Raw genomic sequence first — 16,327 nt, 5'->3', positions numbered from 1 at the left:
CGTAATACGCCTGATGCGCCGACGGGCGCGGCACGGGAAGGGTCGGTCCAGGAGCCCGTGGAACCGGCATGGTGTGGGTATGAACAACACTGGTCCACGGGTTGTAGCCGGAGGCCCACGGAGGGGGCACCTGGAACTGCTGCTGCTGCTGCTGACGGGGCTGGCCGGCGCCCTGCGGCTGCTGCTGCTGACCGCCGCGGTGGCCCCCACCACGCCGGCCCCCGCGGCGCCGTTCTGCGGGAGGGGCGGGCGACCCATAAGGCAGCGGGAGCAGCCCCGATTGCTGGGGCGCCGGGTACGGCAGCGGCGCCAGGTGGCGCTGCGGCAGGGGCGCGGCCGGGGCAGCGGGAGGCGCCGAGGACCCGCCATGGGTGGTGCCGGCGGCGAGGGCGGTGTGGATGGCCCGCGCCTTCACCTGCTTCATCCGCTGCTCCTCCAAGCGGAGGTACACAATGAACTTGGCGAAGGACGGGTTGGGGATGAGACTGAGGTTCGCCGCGGCGTTGCCGAAATCCTCGTTGAGCCCGGCGGTCAGCGTGGTGAGGAGGAGGTCATCATCAATTTTCGCGCCAATATCGCGGAGCTCGTCAGTGAGAGTCTTCAGGCGGCGACAATAGTCGTCGACGGAGGTGTTGTCCTGGTGACACCCAAAGAACTCTTGCTGCAAAAAAAACGCGATGCTGGAGCTTGTTGTCGGTGAAGAGCCCGTTCAGGTTGGTCCACACGGCGCATGCGTCATCACCGTCTTGGACAACCGCCTGGAAGGGGTCTGGCGAGATGGTGAGGAAGAACCATCGGATGATCGTGGTGTCGATGGTGGACCATTCATGGAAATCGGGGACAAGGCTGGAGTCGACGGTGCCGTCCACGTGATCAACAAGATGATACTCCCGAAACACGAGGGAAAAGTAGGTCTTCCACGTGTAGTAGGAGGAGTTCGCCTGCGAAAGACGAACCGACACCCGCTCGAAGATGTTGAGGTTGCGGATGTCATTGACGTCGGGAGGGTTGGCGTCGGCGAACGGGTGGCAGAGGGCTGCGGCGGCCGTGGATTGACTGTTGGCGGCAAGGAGATCGGGCGGCGGCGGCGGCGGCGCGGAGGAGACGCACGACGGCGGCGGCAGCGGAAGCGAGAGAACCTAAAAAACTGATACTATATAGAATATGTGAATTGCATGATGTATTGCTCTTTGTGCATAGGCACGTATATATGATATACAAAGATGAGCCACATACCTCAATTATACAAGGAACTAGGAAGCCAGCCCAATACACAATATGCACATAACACATATCCTCAACATGAACCACGCACCCATGGGCTTCTCGCCGGGGACAAGATCTCCGACGAAACACGGCTGAAGCCAGGCGACATTTATTCTGACACGGTGCCGCCGCCGACATCTAAACGGCGCCTCCTGGAACCTACCTAGACGGCCGGGCTTCCCCGGAGCTCCCCCCTCCTGCTGAGGCCAAAACGGCCATCAGAGGCGAGGAGGAGCGGCGAGGTCGCCGGCGGAAGGACCGGGAAAACGGACGCCTCTGGGATTCCTCTCGCGTTCTGTCTTCTATGGAGAGTTCGAGAGAGACCCGTGGTGACTGGTGTTGATGGAAGGCTAGTGATAGTCAGTGTTTGTTTTGCGCGAGCGTCGCCTTTTCCTCGCTAGCGCCCCTGGTTGGTCGTCGCTGCCCCCCTCCGGTTTTGCATGCCCACCCCCATGACTCTCCTTGTATGGTCTGGATGGAGGCTAGCCTGGCGGCGTTGGAATGGTGGACTTCAGGCTGTAGGTGGACACGGGCCACCCGCGGTGCCCACTTAAAGGCCCGTTTATTTTGCGTTCGTGGACACCCACGGTCAATACACCACAATATGTGGAATATGTGGGTTATCCCACGATGCCCACATCGAACCCACTTATCTGGACACGCTGCGGGGATTAGGGGTCGCCGCCAGCCATGGCCGGCCTACCTCGTCGTCCACCTCCTCCATGGACGACCTAGCGACTCCGTCGACCTCCTCTATGGCCGCACTAGCGTCATCGCCCATCTCCGCCGTGGGCGCCGCAGTGCCGCCGTCTACCTCCGTCGCAGCTTCCGGCCGCCGGGCGCGCTCGCCGACGGTCCTGCAGGCTCGAGGACGTACTCCTGTGTGCGACGTCCGTGGAACCGAGGCCTGCTCGTCGGTGTCCGTGAGGGCCGCGGCCTGTTGGACGGCCACGTCGACAGCCTGTCTCCGTGCATCGCCAGCACCGGCTGCCGCGCCGCGTCCAGCCATGGACGCTTGTATTTGTGTCTGTGTTTGTGTATGTGTGAGGTGTTAACCTGGTATATAAATGCTACTCTACTGAAAACTTGTAAATGTATGGCTATTAGTTACTACTCCTTCAGTTCGGAATTACTTGTCACAAAAATGACTCCGAACGGAGGGAGTAGTTGATTCAGCGATCTGAACTGTTGGGTTTGTTTCAGCGAGCAGTCTTTCTTGCTCCAAGAGGCTCCATCGACGGCACAAGAGCACTAGGGCAAGGCCAAGGCATGCCGGCTGTACGTGCGCATCATGCACACGAGCTGTTCGAGCTCCCGACGAACCAGTCATTGTAGCTCACCACCTCAAGTTGACTTTCAACAGAAGCATCTGTATGAATTTTGTGGGTATCCTACTAAACCCACATATCCCACATAATAATATGCAGGCTTTAACGGGAATTCCACTTAATCTACGCGGCAGATGTGGGGCGGACGCGGGCCTCCCGCGGAGCGTCCCACTTACAGCCTGAGGTGGACTCTTGTATTCGTGACGTCATGCCTATGTTGCTGCAAATAGTATTGCTTGTACGTCAGTAATCGTTGACGTGGTAGTCGTCGTTGGGGTAGTGTTGTGTCGGGCTATTGTGCAGGCTCTTGCAGAGGATCTTTCTCTGTTCTTTATGCCTGGTGTTGGACGCTTGCCCTAGTCCGAGTTGTATTGGGTCATTCTCATTGTGTTGTTTAGGTTGCGCCATTGTTGGTGATGTAAGTGTCGTAGTTTGGTCATGGTGTTGGCGATGTAACGGTTGTGCCATCTTTGGCGTTGTACTGATCTCTTTATTACCGAATTACTTCCTCCGTTCCGGAATATAAGGTGAATCAGGTTCGTGCAAGTCAAACTTATATATGTTCGACCAAGATTATAGAATAAAATATGAACTTCTACAAAACCAAATAAAGAAAATATGAATTTGTTTAGTGAAGGATCTAATGCTACAAATTTGGTATTGTAAATATTGATAATTTTTTCTTAAACCTTGGTCAAGCTTGCACATGTTTTATTTTTGAAAAAACTAATACACCGTATATTTTGAAATGGAGGGAGTACATGTAAGTCTCCTGCATGGTTCAGTTTTTTTTTGTTGTTTATAAGGATTCTACAATAAAATTTCAGAAACTTCATTTGCCTGAGTGGGGAAAAAGCTCAAACTGTACTTAAAAGTTCATTTAACACTACATTCTTTTCCTCCAAAAGGAAAAATAAATAAAAAGAACATCTTCCAGAAATCACATGTCACCCGCATGAGTATAACCCTAAATGTGAAGATTTGTGTATAGATACTAGATAGTAAGCAACTGCATTTATCATTGCATAGTAATCCTACAATGGAAATCCATAGTCCTATTTGGCTAGAAAGCACAAAACAAAAACAACGAAAAAAAATAGAAACTTAAATTTCTCAGAACCGTCATTACCACAAGTATGTCCGGTTTTCTCAATCCAAAAAAATTGTTCCGGTACCTCCTACAAAAAACTGAAGCTGCAAAGTTTGATTCTAAAAGATTCATACATCTTCCCCTTTCCTAAACAAACCAACCAAAACTTCTTCAAAATCACATGGCACTAGGGCCGGTGGGGATGGGCTGGTATCCGTCGTGACGATCGGACGAGGCGTTGCCGGAACCAACAGGGATGCACTTGAGGACGGCGCCGATAACCAGGCTGACCGACCCGATCAACACACTCATGAGTCACAGCCTCCCGTTCAGGTGAACCGTGCCCAACAACTCCACGAGGATCACCTGGAACCCGATGGTAGTGCCGACCACCGCGGAGAAGATCCAGCTGCTGAACATGCCACTGAAGACGTTGATCTACTAGTAGCGCGTGTCACCGCACTACTAGTAAGGCGCTACAGCTATTCCTTAGCAGTAGCCCGTGCAACACACGCTACTGCTAATCTAACTAGCTAGTAGTAGCGTGTTTCCGGTCCAGCGCTACCAGTATACTGTTTTTTATTTTTTTACTTTTAGTGTATTTATACGCCGTTGTACAAATTTGTATACAGGACCAATTATGAGGTTGATATATCATTATGTCCATAACAGTGTGTGAAATGGAGGTGGATTAGGTTCAAGTGGAGGCAGCATGTGGTGCATCTCGAAGCTATACTACTAATCCAAACTTTCGATGTGCACCACATGTTGCCTCCACTTGAATCTTGTCGTGGATTTGTCACGGCAGATGTCCTAGTATGAGGACTTAGTCATGAAGCCAACGCATCTATGTGGTAGCTTGAGAGGGGTTGAGTGGGGCGAGAGACGCGAGGTTTTTTACCGAAGTTCGGCCCTCACGGTGGAGGTAAAAGTCTACATCCTGCTTCATTGATATTGATGATGATGATCACGATTACAAGGGTGCTCTATCTCGATAGCTATAGACTTGTCTGTCTAACCCTAACTTGTCCAACTCGTGAAAACTTGTCCCTCTTGGGGTGCCCTGTCCCTCCTTATCTAAGTTGGAGGGGCGGGTTACATGTGGAGTCCTAGTAGGACTAGGACTACTCTATTACAAGTGCAGTCCTAGTCTTGCTTTCTTTCTAGGAGAATATTCTTTAGCCTTTCATCTTAAGCCGGCCCACCATAACACGAGCCGGCCTTCCCACGAGTCGCCTTCTGGGCCGTTGGGTCTTGTCGATCGTCTGACCCGCCCGCCGGGTTACTAATGAGTCGCTGAGGTTCGGGCGGGTCTCTAGTGAGTCGCCAAGTATCAACCGGGTTTCTGGTGAGGCGCCATGTCCGGCCGGGTCATATAATCCGGTATGAAAACCTCAATCATTCAATATTATAATGAAACTCCAGCCAAGTTTGGCTATTAAAGATTTGAATACCTTATCTGTTTGACAAGTAAATCCGGAATTTAAATACCCGGCGGCTCTTGGTCGATGGCGACTTAATGCGCATCCATTGTAATCCGGGACTTTGCAATCCAGCGGCTTATAGCCTTTGTAAAAATCAAGAATTGATAACCCCATCCATGGCGGCTCATAATCATGTCCAGTTTTTGACAAGATCACTTTGGCAGCTCATAGCCTCAATAAACTCAATATTGAACAATATAGCCCGGAGCCGGATAACCCGGCAATATCTTCAGATGGCCAGATGATGGGTTTAAACGCAATGATTCATATGAGCAATAGCAGTATTCTTACTTATGTGTAAAGCTCTGCATGTTCTACACAGTTTAAACAACATATGCCCTGGCGACTTAACGTCAAAAGCCAGGGCGGGCAACAACCCAAACATAATATAGTCTTATGTAATTACCGAAAAGACTAAGCAAGGACATTCAAGCCTAAACATACTGGCGACTTAAAGTCAAAAGCTAGGGCGGGTTATCAAACCTCGTATATTCATATAACCAGGAAAACATACCTGTAGGATTGATTTATACCGCTGGCGTACATCGCCATATCCAGTGAGGGTAACAATCCAATAATTTATAAGCGCATGATTCCAATGGTGCAATCCAAAATATACTGGCGACTTAATGTCCAAAGCCAGGGCGGGTTATCAAACCTCACATATTCATCCAACAATTTAAAAACATACCTAGAAATTTGGCTCAAATTGCCGGCTTACATAGCCACATCCCAAGTATTCATAAGCGCATAATCCCAATTGCGCAATCCAAAGTATTCTAGAAACTTAAAGTCCATAGCCAGGGCGGGTTACCAAACCCAAAATATTCATACCATTATTGAAAAACATACCTGGAGATTGACATCCTGGTGATACCTCAATAATTATAATCCGTCACGGGTATTGACCCGTAGGCATGTAATATCATAATTTTGATTGCTCAATGCAAAGATATCTTGGCGACTCAACATCCGCTATCAGGGCGGGTTATCAAACCCAAAGATGCTCCATGATGAGTCATACAATCAAGGCTACATGGCCTGTGAAATCGGTTCATACAGCCGGCTTACAGCGCCATACGCAGCAAGGGTAACAACCCAAAAACTTAGAGCACAGAACTCCAAGCGCATGATACGTCTCCAACGTATCTATAATTTTTGATTGTTCCATGCTATTATATTATCTGTTTGGAATGTTTATGGGCTTTATTAAACACTTTTATATTATTTTTGGGACTAACCTATTAACCAAGAGCCCAGTGCCAGTTTCTGTTTTTCCCTTGTTTCAGTGTTTCGCAGAAAAGAAATATCAAACGGAGTCCAAACGGACTGAAACCTTCGGGAAAGTTATTTTTGGAACGGAAGCAATTCAGGGGACTTGGAGTGCACGTCAGGGAATCAACGAGGAGGGCATGAGGCAGGGGGCGCGCCCACCTCCTGGGCCCCTCGTGGCTCCCCTGACGTATTTTTTCCTCCTATATATACCAATATACCCAAAAACCTTCAAAAAACAGAATAGATCGGGAGTTCCGCCGCCGCAAGCCTCTGTAGCCACCAAAAACCAATCGGGACCCTGTTCCGGCACCCTGCCGGAGGGGGGGGGGATCCCTCACCGGTGGCCATCTTCATCATCCCGGCGCTATCCATGACGAGGAGGGAGTAGTTCACCCTCGGGGCTGAGGGTATGTACCAATAGCTATGTGTTTGATCTCTCTCTCTTGTGTTCTTGATTTGGCATGATCTTGATGTATCGCGAGCTTTGCTATTATAGTTGGATCTTATGATGTTTCTCCCCCTCTACTCTCTTGTAATGGATTGAGTTTTCCCTTTGAAGTTATCTTATCGGATTGTGTCTTTAATGATTTGAGAACACTTGATGTATGTCTTGCGTGGGATAACCGTGGTGACAATGGGTTATTCTATTGGTTCACTTGATGTATGCTTTGGTGATCAACTTGCGGGTTCCGCCCATGAACCTATGCATAGGGGTTGGCACACGTTTTCGTCTTGACTCTCCGGTAGAAACTTTGGGGCACTCTTTGAGGTTCTATGTGTTGGTTGAATAGATGAATCTGAGATTGTGTGATGCATATCGTATAATCATACCCACGGATACTTGAGGTGACATTGGAGTATCTAGGTGACATTAGGGTTTTTGTTGATGTGTGTCTTAAGGTGTTATTTTACTACGAACTCTAGGGCTGTTTGTGACATTTATAGGAATAGCCCAATGGATTGATCGGAAAGAATAACTTTGAGGTGGTTTCGTACCCTACCATAATCTCTTCATTTGTTCTCCGCTATTAGTGACTTTGGAGTGACTCTTTGTTGCATGTTTAGGGATAGTTATATGATCCAATTATGTTATTATTGTTGAGAGAACTTGCACTAGTGAAAGTATGAACCCTAGGCCTTGTTTCCTATCATTGCAATACCGTTTGTGCTCACTTTTATCATTACTTACCTTGCTGTTTTTATATTTTCAGATTACAAAAACCTATATCTACCATCCATATTGCACTTGTATCACCATCTCTTCGCCGAACTAGTGCACCTATACAATTTACCATTGTATTGGGTGTGTTGGGGACACAAGAGACTCTTTGTTATTTGGTTGCAGGGTTGTTTGAGAGAGACCATCTTCATCCTACGCCTCCGACGGATTGATAAACCTTAGGTCATCCACTTGAGGGAAATTTGCTACTGTCCTACAAACCTCTACACTTGGAGGCCCAACAACGTCTACACTAAGAAGGTTGCTTAGTAGACATCAAGCTCTTTTCTGGTGCCGTTGCCGGGATGGTGAGTGCTTGAAGTTATATCTTTAGATCTTGCAATCGAATCTTTTAGTTTCTTGCCTTATCACTAGTTTAGTCTATAAAAGAAAACAACAAAAAAATGGAATTGAGGGTACCTCATATGCTTCATCTTTTTAATATCTTTCATGAAAATAAGGATTCCGATAATTGTGCTCAATTGCTAGAGGAAGAATGCATTAGAATTTTTGGCACTAAATATTTGAATGATGAGCATGATTGCAATGTTGTTAGTATGAATTCTATGAATATCCATGATGCTAATGATATGCAAAGCCACAAGCTTGGGGAAGCTATGTTTGATGAAGATGATATTTTTAGCCTCCCAAGTTTTGATATGCAAATTTGTTATGATGTTAGCATGCCTCCTACTTATGATGACTATATTGATGAAAGTGGGTTTGGAAGAGTGTCAACTTTAGGAAGTAATGATCCCACTATTTTGGAGGGTGTTGAATCTTTTAATATTTATGAAAGTGGATTTGGAGAGGTCATGACTTTATTTAGTGATGTATCCACTATTTCGGAAGAGGTTTCAATTGATTATGATGAGAACACAGTTGCTACTTATGCTGATTATTGTGATGAAACTTATGCTATAAAAAGTAGTGATGATTATATTTATAAAACTTGTCATGATTCTGATTACCCTTTTTCTGAACATTACTCTTTTAATGTGGAAACAATTTATAGTATTCAAGTCTCTTATGATACTCCCACTATTCGGAATGAGAAGAATTTTGCTTATGAGAGTAGTAAAATTTCTATGCAAGTAGATCATGAAAAGAATGCTTTAGGTGCTGGTTATATTGTTGAATTCATTCATGATGCTACTGAAAACTATTATGAGGGAAGAACATATGCTTGTAGGAATTGCAATAATATCAAGTTTCCTCTTTATGTGCTTAAAGTTTTGAAGTTATGCTTGTTTTGCCTTCCTATGCTAGATGATTATTGTTCCCATAAGTTGTTTGCTCACAAAATCCCTATGCATAGGAAGTGGGTTAGACTTAAATGTGCTAGTCATATCCTTCGTGATGCTCTCTTTATGTTTCAATTCTTATCTTTTATGTGAGCATCATTGAAATCATCATGCCTAGCTAGGGGCGTTAAACATTAGCGCTTGTTGGGAGGCAACCCAACTTAATTTTAGTTTCTTACTTTTTGGTTCTGTTTAGGAATAAATAATCCATCTAGATTCTGTTTAGATGTGGTTTTGTGTTTTAATTAGTGTTTGTGCCAAGTAGAACATTTGAGAAGACTTGGGTGAAGTCTTTATGAGCATGCTGTAAAAAAACAGAAACTTTAGCGCTCACGAGATTAGCTAAACTTTTTACTGGAGAGTGCTATTTAGTTGATTCTTTTTGCAGATGATTACTAGACAAATTCCTCAGGTCCAAAAATTTATTTTAGAATTTTTGGAGTTCCAGAAGTTTGCGTTAGTTACAGATTACTACAGACTGTTCTATTTCTGACAGATTCTGTTTTTCGTGTGTTGTTTGCTTATTTTGATGACTCTATGGCTAGTAAAATAGTTTATAAACCATAGAGAAGTTGGAATACAGTAGGTTTAACACCAATATAAATGAAGAATGATTTCATTACAGTACCATGAAGTGGTTTTTTGTTTTCTTTCGCTAACGGAGCTTACGAGTTTTCTGTTAAGTTTTGTGTTGTGAAGTTTTCAAGTCTTGGGTAAAGATTCGATGGACTATGGAATAAGGAGTGGCAAGAGCCTAATCTTGGGGATGCCCAAGGCACCCCAAGGTAATATTCAAGTACAACCAAGAGCCTAAGCTTGGGGATGCCCCGGATGGCATCCCCTCTTTCCTCTTCGTTCATCGGTAACTTTACTTGGAGCTATATTTTTATTCACCACATGATATGTGTTTTGCTTGGAGCGTCATTTTATTTTCTTTTGTTTTGCTTTTTGTTTGAATAAAGTATCAAGATCTGAAATTCTTAAATGTTAGAGAGTCTTCACATAGTTGTATAATTATTCGACTACTCATTGATCTTCACTTATATCTTTCGGAGTAGTTTGTCATTTGCTCTAGTGCTTCACTTATATCCTTTTAGAGCACGGCGGTGGTTTTATTTTGAAGAAATAGATGAACTCTCATTCTTCACTTATATTATTTTGAGAGTCTTTAGAACAGCATGGTAGTTTGCTTTGGTTATGTAACTAGTCCTAATATGATGGGCATCCAAGATGGGTATAATAAAAACTTTCATATAAGTGCACTGAATACTAAGAGAAGTTTGATACTTGATGCTTGTTTTGAGATATGGAGGTAGTGATATTAAAGTTGTGCTAGTTGAGTAGTTGTGAATTTGAGAAATACTTGTGTTGAAGTTTGCAAGTCCCGTAGCATGCACGTATGGTAAACGTTATGTAACAAATTTGAAACATGAGGTGTTCCTTGATTGTCTTCCTTATGAGTGGCGGTCGGGGACGAGCGATGGTCTTTTCCTACCAATCTATCCCCCTAGGAGCATGCACGTAGTTCTTGGTTTTTGATGACTTGTAGATTTTTGCAATAAGTATGTGAGTTCTTGATGACTAATGTTGAGTGCATGGATTATACGCACTCTCACCTTTCCATCATTGCTAGCCTCTTCGGTACCGTGCATTGCCCTTTCTCACATTTAGAGTTGGTGCAAACTTCGCCGGTTCATCCAAACCCCGTGATATGATATGCTCTTTCACACATAAACCTCCTTATATCTTCCTCAAAACAGCCAGCATACCTACCTATTATGGCATTTCCATAGCCATTCCGAGATATATTGCCATGCAACTTTCCACCGTTCCGTTTATCATGACACGTTCATCATTGTCATATTGCTTTGCATGATCTTGTAGTTGACATAGTATTTGTGGCAAAGACACCATTCATAATTCTTTCATACATGTCACTCTTGGTTCATTGCATATCCCGGTACACCGCCGGAGGCATTCATATAGAGTCATACTTTGTTCTAGTATCGAGTTGTAATCATTGAGTTGTAAATAAATAGAAGTGTGATGATCATCATTTTCTAGAGCATTGTCCCAAGTGAGGACTATAAAAAAAGAGAGAGAAAGGCCATAAAAAAAGAGAAGGCCCAAAAAAATGAGAGAAAAAGAGAGAAGGGACAATGTTACTATCATTTTACCACACTTGTGTTTCAAAGTAGCACCAGAATCTTCATGATAGAGAGTCTCTTGTTTTGTCATTTTCATATACTAGTGGGAATTTTTGATTATAGAACTTGGCTTGTATATTCGAACAATGGGCCTCCTCAAGTGCCCTAGGTCTTCATGAGCAAGCAAGTTGGATGCACACCCACTTAGTTTCTTTTGTTGAGCTTTCATACATTTATAGCTCTAGTGCATTCGTTGCATGGCAATCCCTACTCCTTGCATTGACATCAATTGACGGGCATCTCCCTAGCCCGTTGATTAGCGGCGTCAATGTGAGAGTTTCTCCTTTTTTGTCTTCTCCACATAACCCCCATCATCATATTCTATTCCACCCATAGTGCTATATCCATGGCTCACGCTCATGTATTGCGTGAAGGTTGAAAATTTTGATATTACTAAAGTATGAAACAATTGCTTGGCTTGTCATCGGGGTTGTGCATGACGAGAGCATTCTTGTGTGATGAAAATGGAGCATGACCAAACTATATGATTTTGTAGGGATGAACTTTCTTTGGCCATGTTACTTTGAGAAGACATGATTGCTTAGTTAGTATGCTTGAAGTATTATTATTTTTATGTCAATATTAAACTTTTGTCTTGAATCTCATGGACCTGAATATTCTTGCCACAAGAAAAAAGATTACATTGATAATTATGTTAGGTAGCATTCCACATAAAAAATTCTGTTTTTATCATTTACCTACTCGAGGACGAGCATGAATTAAGCTTGGGGATGCTGATACGTCTCCAACGTATCTATAATTTTTGATTGTTCCATGCTATTATATTATCTGTTTTGGATGTTTATGGGCTTTATTAAACACTTTTATATTATTTTTGGGACTAACCTATTAACCAAGAGCCCAGTGCCAGTTTCTGTTTTTCCCTTGTTTCAGTGTTTCGCAGAAAAGGAATATCAAATGGAGTCCAAACGGAATGAAACCTTTGGGAAAGTTATTTTTGGAATGGAAGCAATCCAGGGGACTTGGAGTGCACGTCAGGAAATCAACGAGGAGGGCACGAGGCAGGGGGCGCGCCCACCCCCCTGGGCGCGCCCTCCACCCTCGTGGCTCCCCTGACGTATTTCTTCCTCCTATATATACCAATATACCCAAAAACCTTCGAAAAACAGAATAGATCGGGAGTTCCGCCGCCGCAAGCCTCTGTAGCCACCAAAAACCAATCGGGACCCAGTTCCGGCACCCTTCCGGAGGGGTGGGGGATCCCTCACCGCTGGCCATCTTCATCATCCCGGCGCTCTCCATGGCGAGGAGGGAGTAGTTCACCCTCAGGGCTGAGGGTATGTACCAGTAGCTATGTGTTTGATCTGTCTCTCGTGTTCTTGATTTGGCACGATCTTGATGTATGGCGAGCTTTGCTATTATAGTTGGATCTTATGATGTTTCTCCCCCTCTACTCTCTTGTAATGGATTGAGTTTTCCCTTTGAAGTTATCTTATCGGGTTGAGTCTTTAATGATTTGAGAACACTTGATGTATGTCTTGCGTGGGATAACCGTGGTGACAATGGGTTATTCTATTGATTCACTTGATGTATGCTTTGGTGATCAACTTGCGGGTTCTGCCCATGAACCTATGCATAGGGGTTGGCACACGTTTTCGTCTTGACTCTCCGATAGAAACTTTGGGGCACTCTTTGAGGTTCTATGTGTTGGTTGAATAGATGAATCTGAGATTGTGTGATGCATATCGTATAATCATACCCACGGATACTTGAGGTGACATTGGAGTATCTAGGTGACATTATGGTTTTGGTTGATGTGTGTCTTAAGGTGTTATTTTACTACGAACTCTAGGGCTGTTTGTGACACTTATATGAATAGCACAATGGATTGATCGGAAAGAATAACTTTGCGGTGGTTTTGTACCGTACCATAATCTCTTCATTTGTTCTCCGCTATTAGTGACTTTGGAGTGACTCTTTGTTGCATGTTGAGGGATAGTTATATGATCCAATTATGTTATTATTGTTGAGAGAAATTGCACTAGTGAAAGTATGAACCATAGGCCTTGTTTCCTATCATTGCAATACCGTTTGTGCTCACTTTTATCATTAGTTACCTTGCTGTTTTTATATTTTCAGATTACAAAAACCTATATCTACCATCCATATTGCACCTGTATCACCATCTCTTCGCCGAACTAGTGCACCTATACAATTTACCATTGTATTGGGTGTGTTGGGGACACAAGAGACTCTTTGTTATTTGGTTGCAGGGTTGTTTGATAGAGACCATCTTCATCGTACGCCTCCCATGGATTGGTAAACCTTAGGTCATCCACTTGAGGGAAATTTGCTATTGTCCTACAAACCTCTGCACTTGGAGGCCCAACAACGTCTACAAGAAGAAGGTTGCGTAGTAGACATCAGCGCACAATCAAAGCATACTGGCGACTTATCATCCAAAGCCAGGCTGGGTTATCAAACCCCAAATATGCTCAAATACGAGTCATAAGGATTAAGGCTACATGGCCTGAATCAGTTTAAACCATATATCAAAAAAGGTATGAACTCAAACATCGTTCAAAAACAAATAACAAAAAATCAAGGCTTTCATAGGCGGCCAGGCCTCAATCATCAAGTGCTTTTCATAGGCTTGCACAACCGCTAAGTTAATCCTTCATTCAAACCTTATAAGTCGGGCCTCACATGACCAACCGCCGTTTTAACCTTGACAAGTTCAGGGTCTTAATAAGATTGACTGTTAAGAGTTCGGTGGGTCATTCCAGGATTACCTGAGCGAAGTGGCAGACGTAAAAGGCAGGATCAACTGAAATTTTTTGGTGTATACACCTGGCGTTTCAAGCCAATCAAAATGGTTACCAAAGCTATGTTACAATGAACAGGGAGCCCCCAAGTGATATATATTGAGCCATCAAAGCAGGGTACCTATGTTTGAGCTGTGCTCTGCAATAGACTCTCTTTGGTACCTTTAACCCGGGCATCAAGTCTCCAAGTGGGTTATCAATAGGGTAATCACAGCTATGCTCAATGAGCAGGAAGCCCCCAAGTATTTTGTAATCATGGCGTACAAGCCGGATTAAGAAGGTAGTCATAGCTATGCTCAATGAGCAGCAAGCCCCCAAGTGATCAATAATGTGATAAGCCAATAAGGCAGGATACCCATGTTTGAACCGCGCATCATGGTAGCGAGTTCTCTTTGGCAACCTTTAATTTTTCTTGAACTCGAACTTGCGAGAGAAGGATTCTTTTTGAACCGGAATTTTAAACCGGATGTTGAGAGCTTCAAAGCTTTATGAGAGATAGATTTCCCTTGAGCTGGATTTTAATCCCGAATTCTTCATTTTAAGCCAGGAATTTTCTGACGGCCTTTAAATTTTCATCAATATAGCAGTAGCCTCTGGGACCGGGTTATCTTCCCTCCAATGACCCGGGGTTCTTGAATTAGCTGAAGCTGGCAGGATTTGCTGAGTCATGTCATTGTAGCCCCCGAGTCTTAAGACGACTCGAGGAGTTGTCTTGAGATTCTCCATACTTGACCGTGATATAAACCGACATATTGTTAAACAGCGGAACCCTCGGCGGGTTATAAATGATCCCGTATGGGCTGTGTCAATAACCCAGCTGATGATTCATCCCAACTGGTTGTTGAAGTTAATCAAAACACAGTGGCGGCGACTTGTACGCCTATCCATTGAGCCAAGCAGAGGCTTCATAATATATTATGAAGTTATCCGGAATTCACTACAAGAAATATGTCAACTTGCAATCCTCACTATTGGTCACTGAAAGGTCATTGATTTTCATTTGCGACCTTTTTTTGACCAAAAATAGATGGTCAAAAGCTGGCGGTCGTAAATTGAAATTAACGACCTTCTCTTTGAGAATGTCGTGGAATTCCACGACCAAAACAAAAGGTCGTTGATTCTGTGACCTTCTATTTTGGTCGCTAGCTCTCTGCCCAGGCCCCGTCGGATCCGACGTGGCAATCTGACGTGGCAAAATTGCGACCAAATGAAAAGGTCGTTGATAAGAATCAGCCCGGTCCATTTCGCTGCTTTAGATGGGCCGAGCCCAACAATTCAGCCTTTTTCTGTTAATTTTTGGTCGACTTCATGGGCCAAGCCCAACGTTGCAGCCTTTTTTATTGTTGGGCCGTGGCCTTTTTGTCTAAACAATTTCATTTTTATTTTTATTAAATGGGTCCACTAGTCAAATGGGTCCCAGTGCATGTAATAGTTTAACTCATGTTAACTAGCAGTAACCTTCACAAGACAGCCTCAAACGAACCATCAAGTCAACTCATGTTTACAGCTAACAGCAGCAAGTGTATGTATTTGTTTAACTCATGTTAACTAACAGTAACCTTCACAAGACAGCCTCAAACGAACCATCAAGTCAACTCATCATACAACACATTTACAGCTAACAGCAGCAATACATCATACATCACAGAGAACGGTTCACAGAAACCGACAAACTAAACTAGCGGCACATCATAAGCTCACAAGCATGGCTGCCGCAACAGTTTGTTTCGCCAGTAAAGACAACAACTTTCTTCCTCGACCAGACAACAGCCCAGCTCACATCCTCTACCTCCTCACAGGAGGCACGCCACCTCGTCTCCTTCAACAGGGGGATCACCACCACGTCCACCAGCAGCCTGCATGAAGCAGAACATGAAAAGAGCAACATCTAATTAACTTGATTGCCTTGCAGATGACACACAAGATGAAGAGCACTTGGACAGAAGCTACTATACTTGTGGCTGTAATTAACCTAATCTAATCTAATGGGAACAACATCACAATTCACAAGCAAGCACCCATACTCTCGAATTCAGTATACAGTTGCCAACTGAAATAAGTTCAGTTGAAAGCAGAGCAGAGAACAAGAAGGATCAGCAGAGAGCTCACCATGGCTGTCATGTGGTCGACGTGGAAGAGGTAGCATGTCCGTCCAAGCAGGATCAGCAGCACCAGCGGACGGGCCACTCATTGTCCTGGATCTTTGCCTTGACATTGTCAATTCAGAGGACTCGACCTCAAGTGTGATGGTCTTCCCGGTGAGAGTCTTCACAAAGACCTACATTGAATAGTTGAGAAAACAGGACAGGTCAGGCATATATGAACAAATCAAGAAGGAAACAACACAAGAACATAAATAATATAAATC

This window comes from Triticum aestivum, chromosome 3D (assembly GCF_018294505.1).
Source record: "Triticum aestivum cultivar Chinese Spring chromosome 3D, IWGSC CS RefSeq v2.1, whole genome shotgun sequence".
NCBI lineage: Eukaryota > Viridiplantae > Streptophyta > Magnoliopsida > Poales > Poaceae > Triticum > Triticum aestivum.
Note: the sequence above shows the minus strand (reverse complement) of the source record.